Below are 15,326 nucleotides of genomic sequence, written 5' to 3' on the forward strand. Positions count from 1 at the left end.
ATCCCTGAATCCTACTCGGAATACCACAGACAAGGTTTAGACTTTCTGGATTCTCAAGAATGCTGCCAATGAATTCTAACTTATACCACGAAGATTCTGATTAAGAAATCCAAGAGATATTCATTCAATCAAATGTAGAACAGAGGTAGTTGTCAGGCACGCATTCATAGATTGAGAACGGTGATGAGTGTCATGGATCATCACCTTCATCATGGTTAAGTACGAATGAACATCTTAAAGAGAAACAAGCGTGTTTGAATAGAAAACAGAAATAATTGCATTAATTCATTGAGACACTGCAGAGCTCCTCACCCCCAACAATGAAGTTTAGAGACTCATGCCGTCAAAGAGTACAAAGTTCAGATCTAAAATGTCATGAGATATAGAATAAATCTCTAAAAGTTGTTTAAATACTAAACTAGTAACCTAGGTTTACAGAAAATGATTAACTAAGATAGATAGTGCAGAAATCCACTTCTGGGGCCCACTTGGTGTGTGCTGGGGCTGAGACTTGACCTTTTCGCGTGCCTGGGCTGTTTCTGGAGTTAAACATCAGGTTGTAACCTGTTTTGGGCGTTTAACTCCAATTTGCAACCTGTTTCTGGCGTTTAACGCCAGAATGCAACATGAAACTGGCGTTAACCATTTACGTCGTTTATCTTCAAGCAAAGTATGTATTATTATATATTGCTGGAAAGCCCTGGCTGTCTACTTTCCAACCCAATTGAGAGCGCACCAATTGGACTTCTGAAACTCCAAAAAATCCATTCCGAGTGCAGGGAGGTCAGAATCCAACAGCATCCGCAGTCCTTTTTCAACCTGAATTAGATTTTCGCTCAGCTCCCTAATTTCAGCCAGAAAATACCTAAAATCACAGAAAAACACACAAACTCATAGTAAAGTCCAGAAATATGAATTTTGCCTAAAAACTAATAAAAACATACTAAAAAGTAGCTAGAACCTACTAAAAACTATCTAGAAATAATGTCAAAAGCGTATAAATTATCCGCTCATCACAACACCAAACTTAAATTGTTGCTTGTCCCCAAGCAACTGAAAATCAAATAGGATAAAAAGAAGAGAATATACTATAAATTCCAAAATATCAATGAAGCTTAGTTCTAATTAGATGAGCGGGACTAGTAGCTTTTTGCTTCTGAATAGTTTTGGCATCTCACTTTATCCTTTGAAGTTTAGAATGATTGGCATCTATAGGAACTCAGAATTCAGATAGTGTTATTGATTTTCCTAGTTTAGTATGTTGATTCTTGAACACAACTAATTTATGAGTCTTGGCCGTGGCCCTAAGCACTTTGTTTTCCAGTATTACCACCGGATACATAAATGCCACAGACACATAACTGGGTGAAACTTTTCAGATTGTGACTCAGCTTTGCTAAAGTCCCCAATTAGAGGTGTCCAGAGTTCTTAAGCACACTCTTTTGCTTTGGATCACAACTTTAACCACTCAGTCTCAAGCTTTTCACTTGGACCTGCATGCCACAAGCACATGGTTAGGGACAGCTTGATTTAGTCGCTTAGGCCTGGATTTATTTCCTTGGACCCTCCTATCCATTAATGCTCAAAGCCTTGGATCCTTTTCACCCTTGCCTTTTGGTTTTAAGGGCTATTGGCTTTTTTTGTTTGCTTTTTCTCTCTCTTTTTTTTGCCATTTTTTTCACTGCTTTTTCTTGCTTCAAGAATCAATTTCATGATTTTTCAGATTATCAATAACATTTCTCTTTGTTCCTCATTCTTTCAAGAGCCAAACATTTTAACATTCATAAACAACAAGATAAAAAATATGCACTGTTCAAGCATTCATTCAGAAAATAAAAAGTATTGCCACCACATCAATATAATTAAACTAATTTCAAGGATGAATTCGAAACTCATGTACTTCTTGTTCTTTTGTATTAAAAACATTTTTCATTTAAGAAAGGTGAAGGATTCACGGAATTATTCATAGCCTTAAGACATAGTTACTAAATACTAATGATCATGTAGTAAAGACTCAACATAGACAAACATATAGCATAAAATCGAAAAACAGAAAAATAAGAGCAAGGAGATTAAGGAATGAGTCCACCTTAGTGAGGGTAGCGTCTTCCTCTTGAAGAACCAAAGGTTCTCTTGAGCTCCTCTATGTCCCTTTCTTGCCTCTGTTGCTTGATCCTTAGTGATTTTGGTGCTCCTATCCTTAGTTGCTCCCAATAATCGTATGGAGGAAAATGTATCCCCTGAGGTATCTCAAGAATTTCTTGATGAGGGAATTTCTCATGCTCTTGTTGAGGTCCATGAGTGGGCTCTCTTGATGTGCAGTCAAATACTCTACTACTGAGCTATGGACCTTTGAGATGAATCTCTCCATCTCCCATGACTCAGAAGTGGAAGCAATTGCCTTCCCTTTCCTCTTTCTTGAGGTTTCTCTGGCCTTAGGTGCCATCAATGGTTATGGAAAAATAAAAAAAGCTATGCTTTTACCACACTAAACTTAGAATATTGCTCGCCCTCAAGCAAAAAAAGAAAGAAGGGAGTAGAAGGAGAAGTGGAAGAGATGGAGGTGTGTGAATGGGTGGGTTTGGGAAGGGAATGGTTTGAATTTGAATGGTGACGTAGGTGGGGATTCTATGGCGTCCACAGATCCTGAGGTGTCAAGGATTCTCATCCCTGCCCCATTTAGGCGTGTAGAACGCTCTTTTAGTGCAATCCTGGCGTTTAACGCCAGACTGCTGCTTGTTTTTGGCGTTAAACGCCCAAATATATCTTGTTTCTGGCATTTAACGCCAGCCTGATGCTTGTTTCTGACGTTAAACGCCAGCTTAGTGCTTGTTTCTGGTGTTAAACGCCAGACAGATGCACGTTTCTGGCGTTTAAATGCCAGACAGCTCTTCCTCTAGGGTGTGCTTTTTCTTCTGCTGTTTTTGATTCTGTTTTTAATTTTTGCAATTGTTTTATGACTCCACATGATCATAAACCTAATAAAAACATAAGAGAACAATAGAAATATAGATAAATAAAAATTGGGTTGCCTCCCAATAAGTGCTTCTTTATTGTCTTTAGCTGGACTATTACTGAGCTTTAATCAAGCCTCAGTTTTGAGCATTCTTGCTCAAAATTGCTTTCAAGATAATGTTTGACTCTTTGTCCATTAACAGTGAACTTTTTGTCAGAGTCATTATCCTGAAGCTCTACGTATCCATATGGTGACACACTTGTAATCACATATGGACCTCTCCACCGGGATTTTAATTTCTCGCGAAATAATCTGTGCCTAGAATTAAACAGCAGAACTTTCTGCCCTGGCTCAAAGACTCTAGAGGACAACTTCTTATCACGCCATCTTTTTGCTTTCTCTTTTTAAATTTTTGCATTTTCGAAAGCATTGAGTCTGAATTCCTCTAGCTCATTTAACTGGAGCAATCATTTTTCTACAGCTAACTTGGTATCAAGGTTTAGGAATCTGGTTGTCCAGTAGGCCTTATGTTCCAGTTCCACTGGCAAGTGACAGGCTTTTCCATACACCAGCTGGTATGGAGAGGTCCCTATAGGAGTCTTGAATGCTGTTCTGTATGCCCACAGAGTATCATCCAAGCTTCTTGCCCAATCCTTTCTCCGGTTAATCACAGTCCGTTCCAAGATTCTTTTAAGTTCTCTATTAGAGACTTTAGCTTGCCCATTTGTCTGTGGATGATATGGAGTTGCCACCCTGTGGCTAACTCCATATCGGACCATAGCCGAGTAAAGCTGTTTATTGCAAAAATGAGTGCCCCCGTCACTAATTAGTACTCTCGGGACACCAAATCTGCTGAAGATGTGTTTCTGGAAGAATTTCAACACTGTCTTAGTATCATTAGTGGGTGTTGCAATAGCTTCCACATACTTGGATACATAATCCACTGCCACCAGAATGTAAGTGTTTGAGTATGATGGTGGGAAAGGTCCCATGAAGTCAATATCCCATACATCAAACAACTCAATCTCCAAGATCCCTTGTTGAGGCATGGCATAACTGTGAGGCAGATTGTCGGATCTTTGGCAACTGTCACAATTAAGTACAAACACTCGGGAGTCTTTATAGAGAGTAGGCCAGTAGAAGCCACTTTGGAGGACTCTTGTGGCTGTTCGCTCACTTCCAAAATGTCCTCCATATTGCGATCCATGACAATGCCATAGGATCTTCTGTGCTTCTTCTTTAGGCACACATCTATGGATTATGCCGTCTGCACATCTCTTGAAGAGATATGGTTCATCCCAAAGATAGTACTTTACATCTGTGATCAATTTCTTTGATTGCTGCCTACTATACTCTTTGGGTATGACTCTCACAGCCTTATAGTTTGCAATATCTGCAAACCATGGTACTTTCTGGATGGCAAAGAGTTGCTCATCTAGAAAGTTTTCAGAGATCTCAGTAAGAGGGAGGGACGCCCCTTCTACTGGTTCTATTCGGGATAGGTGATCTGCTACTTGGTTCTCTGTCCCTTTTCTGTCTCTTATTTCTATATCAAACTCTTGCAGAAGCAATACCCATCTGATGAGTCTGGGTTTTGAATCCTGCTTTGTGAGTAGATATTTAAGAGCAGCATGGTTAGTATACACAATTACTTTTGATCCTACTAAATAAGATTTGAACTTGTCAATGGTGTAAACCACTGCAAGTAACTCTTTTTCTGTGGTTGTATAGTTCTTCTGTGCATCATTTAAAATACGACTGGCATAGTAAATGACGTGCAGAAGCTTGTCATGCTTTTGTCCCAACACTGCACCAATGGAATGGTCACTGGCATCACACATTAGTTCAAATGGTAATGTCCAGTCTGGTGCAGAGATGACTAGTGCTGTGACCAGCTTAGCTTTCAGAGTCTCAAACGCCTGCAGACACTCCTTATCAAAGATAAATGGCATGTCAGCAGCTAGCAGATTACTCAGAGGTTTGGCGATTTTTGAAAAATCTTTTATAAACCTCCTATAGAATCCTGCATGCCCCAGAAAGCTTCTGATTGCCTTAACATTGGCAAGTGGTGGTAATTTTTCAATTACCTCTACCTTAGCTTGATCCACCTCTATTCCTTTGTTCGAAATTTTGTGCCCAAGGACAATTCCTTCGGTCACCATAAAGTGACATTTCTCCCAGTTTAAAACTAGGTTAGTCTCTTGGCACCTCTTTAAAACAAGTGCTAGATGGTCAAGACAGGAGCTAAATGAGTCTCCAAATACTGAAAAGTCATCCATGAAGACTACCAAAAAATTTTCCACCTATTCAGAGAAAATAGAGAGCATGCACCTTTGAAAGGTTGCAGGTGCATTGCACAGACCAAATGGCATCCTTCTGTATGCAAATACTCCAGATGGATATGTGAATGCTATTTTCTCTTGATCCTGGGGATCTACTGCAATTTGATTATAACCTGAATATCCATCCAGGAAGCAGTAGTATTCATGACCTGCTAGTCTTTCTAGCATTTGGTCTATGAATGATAAAGGAAAATGATCCTTTCTGGTAGCTGTATTGAGCCTTCTGTAATCAATACACATATGCCACCCTGTAACTGTTCTTGTAGGGACCAGTTCATTTTTTTCATTATGAACCATTGTCATGCCACCCTTCTTAGGGACGACTTGGACAGGGCTTACCCAGGGGCTATCAAAAATAGGATAAATAATCCCAGCCTCTAGTAATTTAGTGACCTCCTTCTACACCACCTCCTTCATGGCTGGATTCAGCCGCCTCTGTGGTTGAACCACTGGCTTAGCGTCACCCTCCAATAGGATCTTGTGCATGCATTTGGCTGGGCTAATGCCCTTAAGATCACTGATTGACCACCCAAGAGCTGTCTTGTGTGTCCTTAGCACTTGAATTAGTGCTTCCTCTTCCTGTGGCTCTAAGGTAGAGCTTATGATTACAGGAAAGGTATCACCTTCTCCCAGAAATGTATATTTCAGGGATGGTGGTAATGGTTTGAGCTCAGGTTTGGGAGGTTTCTCCTCTTCCTGAGGGATTTTCAGAGGTTCTATTATTCTCTCTGGTTCCTCCAGATCAGGCTGAGCATCTTTAAAGATATCCTCTAGCTCTGATTTGAGACTCTCAGTCATATTGACCTCTTTTACGAGAGAGTCAATAATATCAATGCTCATGCAGTCGTTTGGGGTGTCTGGATACTGCATAGCTTTGACAACATTCAACATAAACTTGTCCTCATTGACTCTCAGGGTTACTTCCCCTTTTTGGACGTCAATGAGGGTTCGTCCAGTTGCTAGGAAAGGTCTTCCTAGAATGAAAGTTGCACTCTTGTGCTCTTCCATTTCCAGCACCACAAAGTCAGTGGGAAAGGCAAATGGCCCAACCTTGACAATCATGTCTTCAATCATGCCTGATGGGTATTTAATGGAGCCATCAGCAAGTTGGAGACATATCCGGGTTGATTTGACTTCTTCAGTCAAACCAAGCTTTTTGATAGTGGACGCAGGTATTAGGTTGATACTTGTCCCAAGATCACATAGAGCTTGCTTGGTACAAGTACCCTCTAATGTGCATGGTATCATAAAGCATCCGGGATCTTTAAGCTTTTCTGGTAAGCTTTTCAGAATGACTGCACTGCATTCCTCAGTGAGGTAAACTTTTTCAGTTTCTCTCCAATCCTTCTAATGACTTAAGATCTCTTTCATGAACTTAGCATAAGAGGGTATTTGCTCAAGTGCCACTGCAAACAGAATCTTTATTTCAAGAGTCCTGAGATAGTCTGCATAGTGGGCAAATTGCTTATCCTGTTCCACTTGGTGGAGTTTCTGAGGATAAGGTATTTTGGCTTTGTATTCCTCAACCTTAGTTGCTGCAGGTTTATTACCTACAGATGTGGGTTGAGAAGCCTTTTTAGAAGGGTTGCTATCAGCACTTGTATGTGTTTGATCCCCCACTAGCATTTGAATACCAGGGGTGGAACCAACTCCTTACCTGTTTCTGGCGTCTGAATGCCAGAACTGAGCTTCTTTTGGGCGTTCAACGCCAATTCCTTACTTGTTTCTGGCGTTTAAACGCCAGAACTGAGCATGGGTTGGGCGTTCAACGCCAGTTCTCCACCCTTTTCTAGCGTTTGAGCGCCATAATTATTCCTCTCTGGGCTCTTACTGTCCTTAGAGGGATTTTAGGTAGCATTTTGTTCATTTCTTGGCTTTCTGCTGCCTTGAAGTGAGGTATTTAATGTTTTTCCACTTCTTAATTAAACTGCTTGGCACTCTTCTGTTATTTGTTTTGATAACTGCTGTTCTGTTTGCTTCAACTGCACTTCCATATTCATATTAGCTATTCTTGTTTCTTACAATATCTCCTTGAATTTGGCTAGCTATTTTGTCAGAAAATCTAATTACTAATTGAATTCAGTAACTTGTTCTGCAGTACTAAGTTCAGCAGTTACTGTTTTAGCCTCTTCTTTCATGGATGATTCACTGCTTAGATACAGATGCTGATTTCTGGCAACTGTATCAATGAGCTTTTGAGCTTCTTCATTTGTCTTTCTCATGTCGATAGATCCACCAGCTGAGTGGTCTAGAGAAATCTGAGCTTTCTCTGTAAGCCCATAATAGAAGATGTCTAACTGCACCCACTCTGGAAACATTTCAGAGGGGCATTTTCTTAGCATCTCTCTGTATCTCTCCCAAGCATCATAAAAGGATTCATTATCTCCTTGTTTAAAGCCTTGGATGCTCAGCCTTAGCTGTGTCATCTGTTTTGGAGAAAAATATTGATTCATAAATTTTTCTGACAGCTGTTTCCATGTCCTTATGCTAGCCTTAGGTTGGTTATTTAACCACCAGATCTACTTCTTTATCATGTACTGTGTCAGCAATTTGTAAAAACTGTGCCAGAAACTGTAGGTTCTTTTTGTGGAAGACCGGAATACTGGCAACTTTGCTGCACCATGATAATGAGCTGAGGATTCAACTCAAAGCTACTAACTCCGATGGAGGGTATACAGATACTACTCCCAGATGAAGCAGTAGTGGGGTTAGCATATGACCCCAGAGTCTTTCTGGACTGTTCATTTACACTTAGGTCCATGATGGAGAAAGGGAGATGATGTGGATTTATTTTATTATATAAGAAAAATAATTTTCGAAATAATAAAATAAAATAAAATAAAAACTAAAATAAAAAATAAAAATCAAATTAAAAAATATTTTAAAATTTTTTGAAAAAGTGAGGAGAGAGAGTGGTTAGGATATTTTTTGAAAAAGATATGATTTTTAAAAAAATTAAAAGGATAAGATTCGAAAAATTTTGAAATTGAAATCTGAATTTTTATGAAAAGTTTCGAAAAAATTGTTTAAAAATAGTTAGAAAAAAATATTTTTTTGATTTTTGAATTTTATTATGAAAGAGAAAAACACACAAAAGACACAAAACTTAAAATTTTTTAAATCCAATGCTCCTTGTTTTCGAAAATTTTGGAGGAAAAACACCAAGGCACACCAAACTTGAAAATTTTAAGATCAAAACACAAAGAAGACTCAAGAACACCTTGAAGACTCACAAGAACAACAAGAACAAAAGAAAGAACACCAAACTTAAATTTTTTAGAAAACCAAAAATAAATTTTCAAAAATTAAAGAAAATTAACAAGAGAACACCAAACTTAAAGTTTGGCACAAGATTTAATCAAAGAAAAATTATTTTTGAAAAAAGTTTTAAAAGGAAGATACCCAATTGCCAAGAACATAAGCCAACGCTCTAGCCAACTGAGCTATAAATTCAACGTGTTTTAAAAAAGTATCTAATACATAAACATTTTTTTGAAAACTAAAAATTTGAAAAAGCACAAGAAAAACAAGAAAAGACACAAAACAAGACAAACCAAAGATCAAACAAGAAAAATTGACAAGAACAATTTGAAGATCAAGGAAAAACAAAGAACATGCAATTCGAAAATTGAAAGGCAAAGAAAAGTATGCAATTGACACCAAACTTAAAACATGACACTAAACTCACAGAAAAACTAAAAATTAAAAAAATAATATTTTAAGAAAAAATTTGAAAAGAAAATAAAAGACTCTGACCCAAAAGACAAAATTTTCCTAATCTAAGTAACAAGATTTACCGTCAGTTGTTCAAACTCAAGCAATCTCCGGCAACGGCGCCAAAACCTTGGTGCACGAAAATCACACTCACACTATGTAATTCCGCACAACTAACCAGCAAGTGCACTGGGTCGTCCAAGTAATAAAACTGATGAACCACATCACATATCAATTCTATTTTATCTATGATAATGCATTAACTTTTTCGTACACATAAACCATTAACATTAAGTTGGTTAGACTTAACATCAGTAGATATGCAATGGTACGCTAACAACGTTAATCAATAGATAGTCATGTGCATAAGGCTTTAATTCTTGTTATCCAGACAAGAACTACAACATGACAGACATTCAGAGAATGCAATAAAGATTAGTTAGTCCATTCCAAGGCTCTAATCAAGATGAACTACTCTGATACCATAATGTAATACTCTAACTTTTAGCACCTCATAATTGCACTAAAAGTCCAAGCGTTACTGATGAGCAGATAATTTATACGCTTTTTGGCATTGTTTTTAGGTAATTTTTAGTAGGATCTAGCTACTTTTAGGGATGTTTTCATTAGTTTTTATGTAAAATTCACATTTCTGTACTTTACTATGAGTTTGTGTGTTTTTCTGTGATTTCAGGTATTTTCTGGCTGAAATTGAGGGACCTGAGCAAAACTCTGATAAGGAGGCTGACAAAGGACTGCTGATGCTGTTGGAATCTGACCTCCCTGCACTCGAAATAGATTATCTGGAGCTACAGAACTACAAATGGCGCGCTCTCAATGGCGTTAGAAAGTAGACATACAGAGCTTTCTATCAATATATAATAGTCCATACTTTATTCGAGATTTGACGACGTAAACTGGCGCTCAACACTAGCTCCATGCTACATTCTGGAGTCAAACGCCAGAAACACGTCACGAACCAGAGTTGAACGCCAAAAACACGTTACAACTTGGCGTTCAACTCCAAGATAAACCTCAGCTCGTGTAAAGATCAAGCTCAGCCCAAACATACACCAAGTGGGCCCCGGAAGTGGATTTATGCATCAATTACTTACTTTTGTAAACCCTAGTAGCTAGTTTAGTATAACTAGAACTTTTTACTAGTGTATTAGATATCTTTGGTCTCAGTTTTATTTTATTATTCATCTTAGGAGACTATTGATCACGTTTTGGGGGCTGGCCTCTCGGCTATGCCTGAACCTTCATCACTTATGTATTTTTAATGGTGGAGTTTCTACACACCATAGATTAAGGGTGTGGAGCTCTGCTGTACCTCAAGTTTCAATGCAATTACTACTATTTTCTATTCAATTCCGCTTGTTCTTATTCTAAGATATTCGTTGCACTTCAACATGATGAATGTGATGATCCGTGACACTCATCATCATTCTCACCTATGAACGTGTGACTGACAACCACTTCCGTTCTACCTTAGACCGGGCGCATATCTCTTGGATTCCTTAATCAGAATCTTCGTGGTATAAGCTAGAATTGATGGCGGCATTCATGGGAATCCGGAAAGTCTAACCTTGTCTGTGGTATTCCGAGTAGGATTTCGGAATTGAATGACTGTGACGAGTTTCAAACTCGCGATTGTTGGGCGTGATGACAAACGCAAAAGAATCAAGGGATTCTATTCCAACATGATCGAGAACCGACAGATGATTAGCCGTGCTATGACAGAGAATTTGGACCATTTTCATTGAGAGGATGGGATGTAGCCATTGACAACGGTGATGCCCTACATATAGCTTGCCATAGAAAGGAGTGACAAAGATTGGATAAAAGCAGTAGGAAAGCAGAGATTCAGAAAGAACACAGCATCTCCATGCACCTATCTGAAATTCCCACCATTGAATTGTATGAGTAACTATTTTCTATTTATTTATTATTATTATTCGAAAATCCAATAATCTCTTAATATAGTTGAATCCGCCTGACTGGAATTTACAAGATGACCATAGCTTGCTTCATACCAACAATCTCTGTGGGATCGACCCTTACTCACGTAAGGTATTACTTGGACGACCCAGTACACTTGCTGGTTAGTTGTGCAGAGTTGTGACAAAGTGTGATTTATGTTTGAGAGCACCAAGTCTTTGGAGCCATTGTTGATGATCACAATTTCATCCACCAAGTTTTTGGCGCCGTTGCTGGGGATTGTTCGAGTGTGGACAACTAACGGTTCATCTTGTTTTCTTTTCAAAAAGTTTTCAAAAATCTTTCAAAAAAAAATTTTTTCTTTATTTTTGTTTTTCTAAAGAATATTTTCGAAAAATTTATTAAGAAAATACAAAAAAATCATAAAATCATAAAAATCAAAAATATTTTTTGTTTCTTGTTTGAGTCTTGAGTCAATTTTTAAGTTTGGTGTCAATTGCATGTTTTAAAAATATATTTCTTGCATTTTTCGAAAATTCAAGCATTCATAGTTTTCTTCATGATCTTCAAGTTGTTCTTGGTAAGTCTTCTTGTTTGATCTTTAAATTTTCTTGTTTTGTGTTGTTTATTGTTTTCCATGTGCATTTTTGCATTCATATTGTCTACGCATTAAAGATCTCTAAGTGTTCTTGGTGTTCATCATGATCTTCAAAGTGTTCTTGGTGTTCATCTTGACATTCATAGTGTTCTTTCATTCATCATTGGTTTTGATCCAAAATTTTCATGTTTTAGGTCATAATTGTGTTTTTCTCTTTCCTCATGTTTTAAAAATTATTATGCATTTTTCGAAAAATTCATGCATTCATAGTGTTCTTCATGATCTTCAAGTTGTTCTTGGTAAATCTTTTTGTTTGATCTTGATGTTTTCTTGTTTGTGTCTTTTATTGTTTTTCATATGCATTTTTGCATTCATAGTATCCATGCATTAAATAATTCTAAGTTTGGTGTCTTGCATGTTTTCTTTGCATCAAAAATTTTTCAAAAATATGTTCTTGATGTTCATCATGATCTTCAAAGTGTTCTTGGTGTTCATCTTGACATTCATAGTGTTCTTGCATGCATCATGAGTTTTGATTCATAATTTTCATATTGTGAGTCATTTTTGTTGTTTTTCTCTCTCATCATTAAAAATTCAAAAATAAAAAATATCTTTTCCTTATTTCTCTCCTAATTTTTGAAAACTTGAGTTGACTTAGTCAAAAATTTTTAAAATTAGTTGTTTCTCATAAGTCAAGTCAAATTTTCAATTTTAAAAATCCTATCTTTTCAAAAAAAATTTTCAAAAATCAAATCTTTTTCATTTTTATCTTATTAATTTCAAAAATTTTAAAATTATTTTCAAAATCTTTTTCTTAATTTTATTTCAAATTTTCGAAATTACACTAACAATTGATGTGATTGATTCAAAAATTTGAAGTTTGTTACTTTCTTGTTAAGAAAGGTTCAATCTTTAAATTCTAGAATCATATCTTTTAGTTTCTTGTTAGTTAAGTAATTAATTTTAATTTAAAAATTTAATCTTTTTCAAAATATCGTTTTCTTAAAAATCATATCTTTTTTTATATATCTTTTTATCATATCTTTTATATTATATCTTTTTCAAAATTTTATCTTTTTCAAAAATTTGATTTTAAAATATCTTATCTAACCTCTTATCTTCTTATCTTTTCAAATTTGATTTTAATATCTTTTTCAACTAACTAATTAACTTTTTGTTTGTTTCTTATCTTTTTCAAAACCACCTAACTACTTCTCCCTCTCTAATTTTCAAAAATATCTCATCCCTTTTTCACAATTCTTTTTAAATTAATTGATTGTTTTAAATTTTAATTTTAATTCTATCTCATCTTTAATTTTCGAAAATCACTAACTCCTTTTTAAAATTAATTTTCGAATTCTCTCTCTCTTCTTCTTCTATTTATTTATTTATTTACTAACATTTCTCTTCACCTCTCTTCATCTCCAATCACTTCCTCTATCCTTACCCTTGTGTTTGGATTATTCCTTCTTCTTAATCCTTATCCCCTTTCTTCTTCTACTAATAATAAGGATCCTCTTTACTGTGACAGAGGATTCCTCTTCCTTTTCTTTTTCTCTTCTCTTTCATATGAGCAGGAACAAGGAAAAATGCACTCTTGTTGAAGCTGATCCTAAACCTGAAAGGACTTTGAAGAGGAAACTAAGAGAAGCTAAATTACAACAATCCAGAGGCAACCTTTCTGAAATTTTCGAACAAGAGAAGGAGATGGCAGCCGAACCCAACAACAATAATGCAAGGAGGATGCTTGGTGATTTTACTAAACCCACGTCCAAGTTTGATGGAAGAAGCATCTCAATTCCTGCCATTGGAGCAAACAATTTTGAGCTGAAACCTCAATTAGTTGCTCTAATGCAACAGAACTGCAAGTTTTATGGACTTCCATCTGAAGATCCTTACCAGTTTTTAACTGAGTTTTTGCAGATTTGTGAGACTGTTAAGACGAATGGAGTAGATCTTGAAGTCTACAGGCTCATACTTTTCCCTTTTGCTGTAAGAGACATAGCTAGAACATGGTTGGACTCACAACCTAAAGATAGCCTGGACTCTTGGGATAAGCTGGTCACGGCCTTCTTGGATAATTCTTTCCTCCTCAAAAGCTGAGCAAGCTTAGAGTGGATGTTCAGACCTTCAAGCAAAAAGATGGTGAATCCCTCTATGAAGCTTGGGAAAGATACAAGCAGATGACCAAAAAGTGTCCTTCTGACATGTTTTCAGAATGGACCATATTAGATATATTCTAATATGGTCTATCTAAGTTTTCCAAAATGTCATTGGACCATTCTGCAGGTGGATCCTGTCACCTAAAGAAAACACCTACAGAAGCTCAAGAACTTATTGACATGGTTGCAAATAACCAATTCATGTACACTTCTGAGAGGAATTTCGTGAATAATGGGACGCCTCAGAGGAAGGGAGTTCTTGAAATTGATGCTCTGAATGCCATATTGGCTCAGAACAAAGTGTTGACTCAGCAAGTCAACATGATTTCTCAAAGTCTGAATAGATGGCAAAATGCATCCAACAGTACTAAAAAGGCATCTTCTGAAGAAGAAGCTTATGATCCTGAGAACCCTGCAATGGCAGAGGTAAATTACATAGGTCAACCTTATGGAAACACCTATAATTCATCATGGAGAAATCATCCAAATTTCTCATGGAAGGATCAACAAAAGCCTCAACAAGGCTTTAATAATGGTGGAAGAAACAGGTTTAGCAATAGCAAGCCTTTTCCATCATCTTCTCAGCAACAGATAGAGAATTCTGAGCAGAGCTCATCTAATTTAGCAAATATAGTCTCTGATCTGTCTAAGGCCACTTTAAGTTTCATGAGTGAAACAAGGTCCTCCATCAGAAATTTGGAGGCACAAGTGGGCCAGCTGAGTAAGAAAGTAACTGAAACTCCTCCTAGTACTGTCCCAAGCAATACAGAAGAGAATCCAAAGAGAGAGTGCAAGGTCATTGATATAGTCAATATGGCCGAATGCAGAGAGGGAGGAAAGGACGAAAATCCTAGTGAGGAAGACCTCCTGGGACGTCCTCTGAGCAAGAAGGAGTCCCTATTGAGGACCTAAAGGAATCTGAGGCTCATATAGAGACCATAGAGATTCCATTAAACCTCCTTCTACCATTCATGAGCTCTGAAGACTATTCTTCCTCTGAAGAGGATGAAGATGTAACTGGAGAGCAAGTTGCTCAATATCTAGGAGCCATCATGAAGCTAAATGCCAAGTTATTTGGTAATGAGAGGAAGCATGAAAAGCTTCTCTCAATACAGACTCAAACAAAGCCCCCACAATCAAACTCTAAGTTTGGTGTTGGGAGGCCACAACCAAACTCTAAGTTTGGTGTTGAGAAGCCCCCACATTCAAACTCTAAAGTTTGGTGTTGGGAGGCCCTCATCATGCTCTGAATATCTGTGAGGCTCTACGAGAGCCCACTGTCAAGCTAGTGACATTAAAAGAGCGCTTATTGGGAGGCAACCCAATTTTTATTTATCTAATTTTATTTTTTATTTTATTGTTCTTTTATGTTTTATTAGGTTTATGATCATGTGGAGTCACGAAAAAAAATATTAAAATTAAAAACAGAATCAAAAACAGCAAAAGAAAAATACACCCTGGAGGAAGGACTTATTGGTGTTTAAACGCCAGTAAGGAGCATCTGGCTGGCGTTCAACGCCAGAACAGAGCATGGATCTGGCGCTGAACGCCAGAAACAAGCAACATCCTGGCGTTTGAACGCCAGGAATATGCCCTGACGAAAGTTGGCGCTG

General features: G+C 37.2%; 1 non-coding gene across 1 annotated transcript; it reads right to left on the reverse strand.

Annotated features, from left to right (window-relative positions):
• Positions 1-13,656: 13,656 nt before the first annotated feature.
• LOC112764348 (small nucleolar RNA R71) lies at positions 13,657-13,760 on the reverse strand. Its single transcript, XR_003183122.1, has one exon. It is a non-coding gene; the product is annotated as a small nucleolar RNA R71 (small nucleolar RNA).
• Between the last annotated feature and the right edge of the window lie 1,566 nt (positions 13,761-15,326).

Source organism: Arachis hypogaea, chromosome 2, assembly GCF_003086295.3.
Source record: "Arachis hypogaea cultivar Tifrunner chromosome 2, arahy.Tifrunner.gnm2.J5K5, whole genome shotgun sequence".
NCBI lineage: Eukaryota > Viridiplantae > Streptophyta > Magnoliopsida > Fabales > Fabaceae > Arachis > Arachis hypogaea.